At 34.6% G+C, this 9,692-nt stretch overlaps 1 non-coding gene across 1 annotated transcript; it reads left to right on the top strand.

The window, feature by feature from the left end:
- Positions 1 to 3,379: 3,379 nt before the first annotated feature.
- TRNAK-CUU (transfer RNA lysine (anticodon CUU)) lies at positions 3,380 to 3,452 on the top strand. Its single transcript has one exon. It is a non-coding gene; the product is annotated as a tRNA-Lys (tRNA).
- Positions 3,453 to 9,692: the final 6,240 nt, after the last annotated feature.

Raw genomic sequence — 9,692 nt, 5'->3', positions numbered from 1 at the left:
AAATGTACAAATAATTTGCTTCTCCCAATCTCAAGGCCGGGGGCAAAGCTCCGACGGACGCGCGCGTATTTTTAGCCGCCATTTTGTTTAACTTCGCGCCGTATTCCGGCGTCTGGAAGTACAGTTTATAAATATTTGAACATTTCCATTCCGTAATTAATGATAATAATATAAATATTCTAAAGGTTTGGTATTTAAGAAATATAATGGAATTTAAAAAAGTATGCTACGAAATTAGTTTTATTTTATAAAAATTCGTGAAAAATGCTTGAATATGAATTGTTGATATAAAATATAACAGGATTATATTGCGTTTTTTTAATATTGTTTTTCGAATGGTCGAATTCGTAAAGCGTAATAAGTTGATTTATTTATCATTAGATTGTCTAAATAATTCTAATGATTTATTTTATTATTTTGATTTATTATACACATGTTTAAGTATTCATTGTATTTTTTATAACACAGGATCCGTGACAAGTTACTTTACCATTGTCCTACTATCATCTCATCTCTTCTATGGCTATAAATACCCAAAGCATGTAGTTATAATCTACAAGTAATTTATCTATATGATATTTACATTTTTTTGAAAACTAGAAACATTATAGTATTGAGAATTGAAAATCATGAAATTGATGATTTTACCCTAAGCAGAGGTTTATTATCCTTATCACAATCATGTCAGGTGATAAAGGCCTACTAGAAGACGAAGTCTTCACTACAAGAACACCTCGAGGACCGGTCTTCCGCGGCCCTCATCCAGCGACTTCTTCTAACCCTGACTGCGTCATTGGTCCACCTATGACTTATGGTTGGCACTCGAGAGTTTTCCGCACCCAACGGTCTTTGGTTACACAAGTGATATTCCTACCTCACCCACTGCCACTTCAGACGACTAAGTTTTCAAGTTTTTACGGATCTTATTTCTGTTTCATTCGATCTCTTAGCACAGCTCCTGTCAAAACCCTAGCTATCGTTCCATAAGTGACCAGAAGCCTTTTTACAAACACCGTCGTATATGACCACGTTTCAGATCCATAGATGCATATGGTATTCTTTTGCGTTAGGTAAAATAAATATCTTTTTCATTTAACGCTGCTTTGTTTGCTTTTTTTGCTCGTCGTTTTTCAAAATGTGTGCTTTTGGAAGCTGTCGCCATCTATTTTTCTGTTTCTGAGTGGAGATTACGGGTTGGCGTCCGATCAAAAGGTTGATAGACGATATTGTCATGGTCGTCGCAGACTGTATGCAGGCAGATTTCAACCGGTTCTAAAGAAAATTTATGAAGGGGGGGGGGGGATATGTCTAGCAGTTAACGTTTTACGGCTGAAATGTCGATGATAATAAAGGTGGTACTCTCCCCGAGAAGTCGTCATTACTCTGGGGAGAATATCCCGAAGAGAAACACCCTGTACTTAAGTCACACCCAAGCCAATAAACAAGTTCTCATTAACCATGTCTACGCTACAGAGACATTGGCTAAAGATTGAGGCGGTCATCTTTGTCCGTCGAACAACAGACATCCTGTATAACATGTTCAGTGTTCATCATGTGGTGGCAGCAATATCACGTCACACGAACTCGTGCGTGTATTACATGGACTAGACTAGAGTGCGATCACCAGATTCATCGACATGGCGAATACGGTAACCGCCGCGCAGACACTGGCGCACAACCTGAGGATGCCATTATGGAGCAGGGATGAAGTGGTCGTACGAATTGTAATTTTAAAAACGGGACATTGATATAACGTCGTTAAAAACCAACAAGATAATTTAAGCATCTAATTTTTTTAATGTTTTTTAGGTTTTCCAAAAATTTTCAACTCAGATTTTAGTTTCAAATTTAACATCACCTTTAAAATGTATTTGTATACACTAGATGTGATGAGGTTTATTAAGTATATTGCATGATTATCCAAAGGCATTGTTAGCTTATTGTAAAATAAAATAAATGCCTGCAAATGGTTACTGATTTTTTGGCGCCCAAAGATACGATATTTCTCATCAATCAATCCTCGCATGGTGGATTGCGACCCGAACTGTAAGAACATACAAATATACAACATACATACAAATATATTCTATAAATTGTTTTTAGAATTAGTGTCTATGTGTTAGTAACTAGTCAATTCCAATGACACCTGTTTGGCACTGTTATTAGATTGCGTCATAATTTTCAAAGGTATGTCATAGATATATTCTCTATGTAGCCATGACGACAGCGTGCATGGTGTTGGCAAACAATATAGACATTCTGGCGTCTTGTTATATGAAGAAATATGTACATTAGTATAGATATCTTAAAGGCCTAGGCCTCCCCCAAATTTCGCCACGATGGCCGGTCCTGCGCTGCCAGCATCCAGCAACCTCCCGCAACCACCAGCTCTTGCGACTCCAGAATCTTTCTGCCCCAATAGCTGCTGGTTTCACGAGCGATATACCACCCAATGTCACTTCATAAGAGCTTCATCAAGCTACGTCGGTAACTTTGGTTCTACTACGGATCTAATTTCCAATTCGATGATTGTACATACGCCAAAAAGACAAGTAAATACATGATGTTTCGATGATTTTTGTTAAAACAAAGTAAACAGAGACGGAACATAATAAAGAGAGAACAGTGACACAACTTAGTCAAACTACTTGACCAATAGGTGAGGTTCATTCATTCATTCCATCATCAGTTCATTCATTCTTACAATTGCGTGTGTTACGCGTCCATACTTTCAGAAGGTCGATTTTTGGTCTCGGAGAGTAAATCTTCTAGATTTTCAAGATATCTTCTCTCCGCTTCTGGGAACAGGGTTAAGAGGAAGATCTACCCACTTAAAACTACTCGGTAGTTGCATTCTGCACTGTGTGAAGAATTTCGGTCACCCATGTAGAATCTTTTTTTACCGCATCCATTAGTGCTGTAGTATTTTGAAAATCCTGTTCCAGGGTATGCCTCATTCAGACTACCCCCGGAACCTTCGTGGTGTGATTACAAAGATTCTATTTTTTAATCACCGTTAGCCTGAAACGCGAGGCCCAGATATTCCTGAAGGGCCAATTTATACAATGATCGTAGACGAACGAAATTAAACGATATAGCAGATTGATAAGCTGAAAAAGCAGTGGTCAGGCCACATAACGCACAGAGCTATTAACTGGGTATTTAAGATTCTGCAATGTCTTATGACGACCATAACATAGGATGCAGGCTTCCTATAGACGGTCGTATTGGAAATCTATGAGGTAATTTTCTTTGAATATAAAAATTAAAAAAAACACGAAATAGTTTTACATTTAATATTTTATTACAGTACAATTTTTTTTAGTTTTTATAATATAATGTGGCTAACTATATCAAAAATTAGATACGATTAGTATCAGCCCGGCTAGCTCAGTCGGTAGAGCATGAGACTCTTAATCTCAGGGTCGTGGGTTCGAGCCCCACGTTGGGCGAATTATTTTTCTTTTTAAAAATACTTTAAATACTACTATTCCAAAAAAAGTTGATACAGAACATAATTTCAATAATGGTTTAGACTACTTATTCTTAAATAAACGATTAACATTATTTTTAATACACGTGTAAATAAACAAATCATAAAGATAAACACATTTATTCCATAAATATTTGGATTTCATAACTTTTTTGTTTATATATACACACTATACGATGTTCATAACCAAGACAGTAATTTATTTAAAATAAAATAAACAGTTCATTTATTACGAAAGAAATATTTTTGTCATTAGCACTTAATTTGCCACAAAAGAAATACATCCTGTCAAATAAACGTCACCTTTAAAATGAGATCAAAAACCAAAGAGGTGTATTTGTCATTATTTCGCATTGGCAGCTCACACCAGCGAGCATTGGACGCATTTCGTATTCGAAAAAAAAAATAAGACGCAACAGAAGTAATACGCAGAAACCACGTGTTCACTCTTTGTAAACAAACATAAATTTAGAGCTGATCCAAACTTTTTTTTTTATATACTTTTACATATGAACGCACTGTGTTACTGGCCATTACAGCCTTATATACAGGCCAATACTTTTTTTAAATCAAATTATTCCAGCGCGTTCGAATTGAAAATAGAACACGGATTTGAATTCCGACGCCATCTGTGATATAATCGCTGTCATTGCGTTTGGGTAGAAATTAAGAAAATTACGTGCAATGGTGGTAGTTCAACTCCACTCGCTAATGCGTATAAACACATCTAAAGTTTATTTTGTCACAATTATCAAATTATGCTCACAGAGGCACCGCACTTTTAATGTACAAGGTGTACATTAAAAGTGCTGTTCTTTTATTATAAATAAAGTAAAACTGTTTAATTTTTATATTACTCAATTAAATAATGACCATCATGCCAGCTGATGGTCGCCCACTGCAAGGCATAAGCTTTCCCCAAAAGTCACCACGACGACCATACCCTCGCTGCCGGTATCCAACTCCTTCCAGCGACCTATCATACTGTCTTCGGTCCAGTACGTGTATATATATTTTGGACAATACAGTAGATTGCTTGATAAATTAACAAAAATATATATTGACAAGTTACTAATAATTATATATAAAACCAAAAAAATCGTATTAAAATTAATAATAAAATTTTCAAAATAGCTACTACATATTTAATTGTTTATTTACAACATGGATTCACAAAGTATTTGAATATTAAAAGTTCATTATATACTGAACTTTTATCTGTTAAAAAAGTTTTCAAAAGCAATATTTATTTTTGGCGGTTTCCTATCATTTACGAACTAGTTTTATAACATTTTTATTTGCGTCTCAATATTAAAATCAATAACATGGTGATTTTTATAGTCGGAAATATAAATTCGTTTAATGTCTAAAAATCATTTTTAGAAATAAAGTGATGACGTCGTTATAAAACTTTAACTTTAGGCGTAATTACAACGCAAACGCATGTCCTCTTCTTTTCGTAGAACAAAGATGTAAAATAATGACATACTAAAATAAACATGGTCGACTCATTGACTCCTGTCACCTTTATATATGTGTTGTTTTTAAAGATGTTCTTTTTTCTATATACTAGTTAATTGCTTATAAATGTAAAATCTTAAAAAAAGATATTACACCTATTTTCAATCGCTATGTACAAAATGATCACTTTGAAATATGTTACATTAATATATATAATATATTCTACTGGAATACGACAGATCAACAATTTCTGACAGTACAGTCTGTCCGAACTACTTTTTTTTTAATTGAATAATTAATTCATTTAAAAATACATAAACGATATGCACACGTATAAAGGAGATGCCTTTGTTATAATAATTATATGTCTGCAGGGATAAATAGTAAACAATAAATAATTTTGATATGTAATTCGAATTTTAAAACGCTTTTTCTTAGTATTTAATTATTACGCAATTATTTATGAAACCATTGACTATTTTATGTACATTAATTGACAGTCAATGAGCTGTACATTTACTGCTTTTTTATTATTTTTTTAATGAACCATGCTATTGGAGGCCTCTTGTACCGTATCTTTGAGAAGGACAGGGTCATTTATTTTATTTAATAATTTTTTTCACGCTCTTTTTTATTATTTTCTCAGTCTTTCTCTTCCGTTCTTTTCGCCATTCATCCATCTTCAACTACTACATTCCAGGTATCTTTATTTACAATTTTCTTTAAATCACAGATTTATACAGCTTTATATTCTATTATTTATTTATATTTATCACAGCTTTTATCTTTTATTCTACCTATTGCAATATTTTTATTTATATTTTGATTTAATATCTTTCTTTACTCTAGTGCTTACTAAGTGTTTAATTTCCTATCTGACAATATTTGAGCCTATAATGAAGTTTTATTTCTCTTTATAGTGTTTTTACATTTACTCCTTTAAAGATTTTATACTTATAACCAATCATCTTGTATATTTAGCAACAATGCCTCCAATATAACTTTAAATATTAAGCTCAATGTTTATTAGCACAAGGAAAAGCCGCATTTCAAAATCTAGAGAAACAAGGAAAATAATTTAATAAGAGTCCAAGACAATGTAATCACTACGAATCTTTCTGACGTAAGCATCTTTTGGCGCGAATTATATTCCGGTGTTCGCGCGAACGCGTTGGAAGTCCGCCATCTTTGTATTAAATTATTAAAGGATCACGCGTTATAAATCGTATTCTGCCTTTTACGAAATTGGTTTATATTAATAACTTTTAATTTTATGTAACTACAAAACGGTTTTAATACAATAAAAAAACAAAAAATTTTATTTATTACATTTAAATCGTAAATATTATCTAATGTAAAAGCAAAGATCGTATCTAAATTCAGCCAATGTCAACAACGATGCATTATTTATGCCAAATATAACTTTTTGTTTATATACAAACACTTCAAAGCGGTGTGTTCAAAATGGCGCCTATATCTTGTGAGATTTGACACGCGTCTTAGTAATTTGGGCGATAACAAAAGTAGCCAACCGTAAGTTTCACGAATCAGGACATAGCTATTACATTTATGATAATGTGAGAAAGGTGAATATTAGGTTTAAGATGATATTAAGCAGTTCACAAGAATAGATTATAAAGCCGTTGAGTAGCCAAGGTACAGTGGGGAAGGAAATCGCCTATGACATGAACCAAGAAGTTCATTATCACCGTCAAGTTCAATATTTCAGCTGATCACAGCTGTATTACTTACCCAGCGATGGAGATTACTCGGTAAGTGAGTAGATGACAGCAATTGAACCAGTTTCCACGTCTAGGCGGAAAGCAGTTCGAGGATCTAGTAATTAATTTAAAAACAGGTCCGATATCAAAGTTTATTTGTCCTAATCTTTTTAGTAATATTACTGATTAGTCGCTCGGAGAATTACTCGTCTGGAGTGCAGTGAGCGGTAGCACATAGCTCGTGCAACAGCTGTTAAAGCCTAAAGGTTTTGGAGTGGTAACATGAGCTGGTAAACATGGCGTAGGTAGACCCTCCTTTAGATAGATCGAGGACATTGTCCAGGTCGCGGGAAGTCCTATACGGGCAATGAAAGAACGGTGATCAATACCATCTTTAGGGGAGGCTTATGTCTCGCAGAGGATGTATTGGCTGATATGACGATAAGTGGTTAGTAAAATTGAGTTCAGGCCACGAACGTAACACATTAGGCAAGGCGCCCGACTCCAATCTATAGCAACGCGTTCAGAGATCAAACAAGTAACAATAATAGAAGTTGTTTTACTGCGTAGACAGTACGCGTGTGAATGTTGTTTGCTGTAAATACAACACTATGTTGAATTACATACAAGATTGTAGATAGATATACAAGCTTTAAAGAACTGAATGTTGAGCTTAATGCTTAATGCTATCAATTACAATGTATGATACACCCTATCCAAAAACCAATGGTTTGTAACCTGCTGATAAGGTAGTAAGAAAAAGCTTATTCAAATATTTGATAAATATGAGGGGCGCCGGCAAATAATGTCGTTTCTGTCGACATATTTTACAGAAAAACCGATTGATTTGTTACCGCTCCGACATTGATTTTGTATACTAAATTGCAAAAGGTTGTTGACAACGCAGGTGAATATATTGTTGATTAGAAATAAATACTTGTTAAAAATGTAGTCGTGTGACTTTAACTTAGGAACGACATTACTTCCCAGTCCACCTAATACATATTAAAATTAATTATAGTTTACTATCTGTCCCTGCAAAGTTTGTACTGTCTAAGTTTTCAGCCTAACGCATTTTAATAGAAAAAAAAATTAATGTAACATATTTTATAGTGATCACTTTATCCAGGGAATTTGGTGTAAAAGCTATTGACAAATAATAATTATATATATTGATATCATTAACACTTTTAAAGCTAATACACCTATAACCAATCAGCCTGTGTAACGCAATTTTAACAATTTGAGATATACAAGGTTTTTAGGATTTTTAAAAGTACTTTCATTGCCGCCCAAATGGACTTTGCAAATTCCACTAGTTTGAGATGGTAGTTCAGGGTGCGCCTAGCTGTAGGACCTCTTATAAAGTAGCAAACCTCGAAGGCTCCCGGAAGAGCCTCGGTTCGGACCACATGTTACTGTATTACTGGATTTGGAGGATGCCGAGGTCTTAGATCCCTTCGGTGAATGACCAAACTCCAGGACCTCCACAAGGGGACTTCAACTTGGGCTATCACTCGTTGATAATACCCACTTAGCATTCTGACATCAGAGCGCTCGAGATAGCCGAACCTTGGCTAACCTGGTTGCTGTTTCCTGGCTAATATCACCACTGCCACTTCGGAAAGCAAAAGCAAAGCGCAGGGAGAAGTGACGGAAGATACTTCTACAACGCTTCTATATAGATTCAGACGAGACGGGTTGGTAATTGAATGGTGAAGATGACAGTGTACAGTGTACATGGCTGTTTTAACCTAATTAACACGTTCACTGCGGCTTGAGGTCGATTAAGCCTCATGGTAGACTTTGCAGTGGTGCGGCGCGTAAAACACGTGTTTTCTCTCTAGTACGGCGGCTGTTTACACTCAACCGTATGAGGTATGACAAAGACAAATATAGCTTTCTTTATGTCTGCGAAGCATTGACTCAATATTGTAAAAAAATATTGATAAACATGAGGCAGAAAAGGCCTCAACCGCACTACTAGGAAGTTCAGCTTGAGGCTGATTCGACCTCAGCCGCACCAGCTGAAAGTTCTTCAAAATTGGGCCCGCAGTGAACGTGTTAAGTATGTATATAATTAGGATTGATTATTACGTATATACAAGCGCGGCGTTGACAGCATTGTTTTTAGTTCTGGCAACACGCGTGTTGAACACGTGGAGTATTTCTGCGTAGTGAAGTTCTGCCGAATATCAGCTGACCGCTTAAATTATCGATTCGCCCACGATACGCGCGCAACCGGTTATTTATTGTCAACACTACTGTGTATATTATCACGACTATTTTGATCCGAGAACAGATTAATTAGTGTAATGCCTAATCGATTAAAAACTGTTTCATCTGAATTCAATTTCGGAATATCTTGGATTAATTCCACCAGTATTGTAAATCTATTTAATATAACAAGTAAATATCATAAATGAATTAAATAAAGATGATCAATAAGATCTTTGCTATATATTTTTAAATTTACAATAATAAAGCTATGTTTCGTTTTATGATGATACCGCTGATAGATTTTAAATTTGGTCTTTGCTTATACCCATTGTTTTATATCTTTGTTTCCAGCGTACTCATGGGTGTCGGATATTTCAGAGATCTTTCCAATATTATTATTGGCACATATATACTAAACTTCATTATAAAATCATTTCACTTTAATTTTATTTATTGTTTTTAAACGGTTTTATTTAGTTCGACCCGTACGGAAATTATTTGGATCAAAATTAGAAATTGAAATTTAAGCACCTTCCCGTTGTCAGATTGATCTGAAATTTGGTACACACATTTAATTTAGATGACAAAACAATATAATAAAATCAATAACATTATAAATCTAAGATGGCTGCCGATACAAAATGGCGGATTACATATTTTTCCTTAACCCCCTCAATATGGGTATCAAATGAAAGGGCTACACTAGTAAAACACGATGATTATGTCAAAATTTAAAATTCAAGATGGACGCCATTCCAATATGGCGGACTAGGTACATATTTTTTCACAAACACCAC

This window comes from Battus philenor, unplaced genomic scaffold (genome assembly GCF_028537555.1).
Source record: "Battus philenor isolate CCGP_79_NKW_IND1 unplaced genomic scaffold, ilBatPhil1.0.hap1 SCAF_20, whole genome shotgun sequence".
Classification (NCBI taxonomy): Eukaryota; Metazoa; Arthropoda; class Insecta; order Lepidoptera; family Papilionidae; genus Battus; species Battus philenor.
This window is presented reverse-complemented; position numbering and strand designations above follow the sequence as displayed.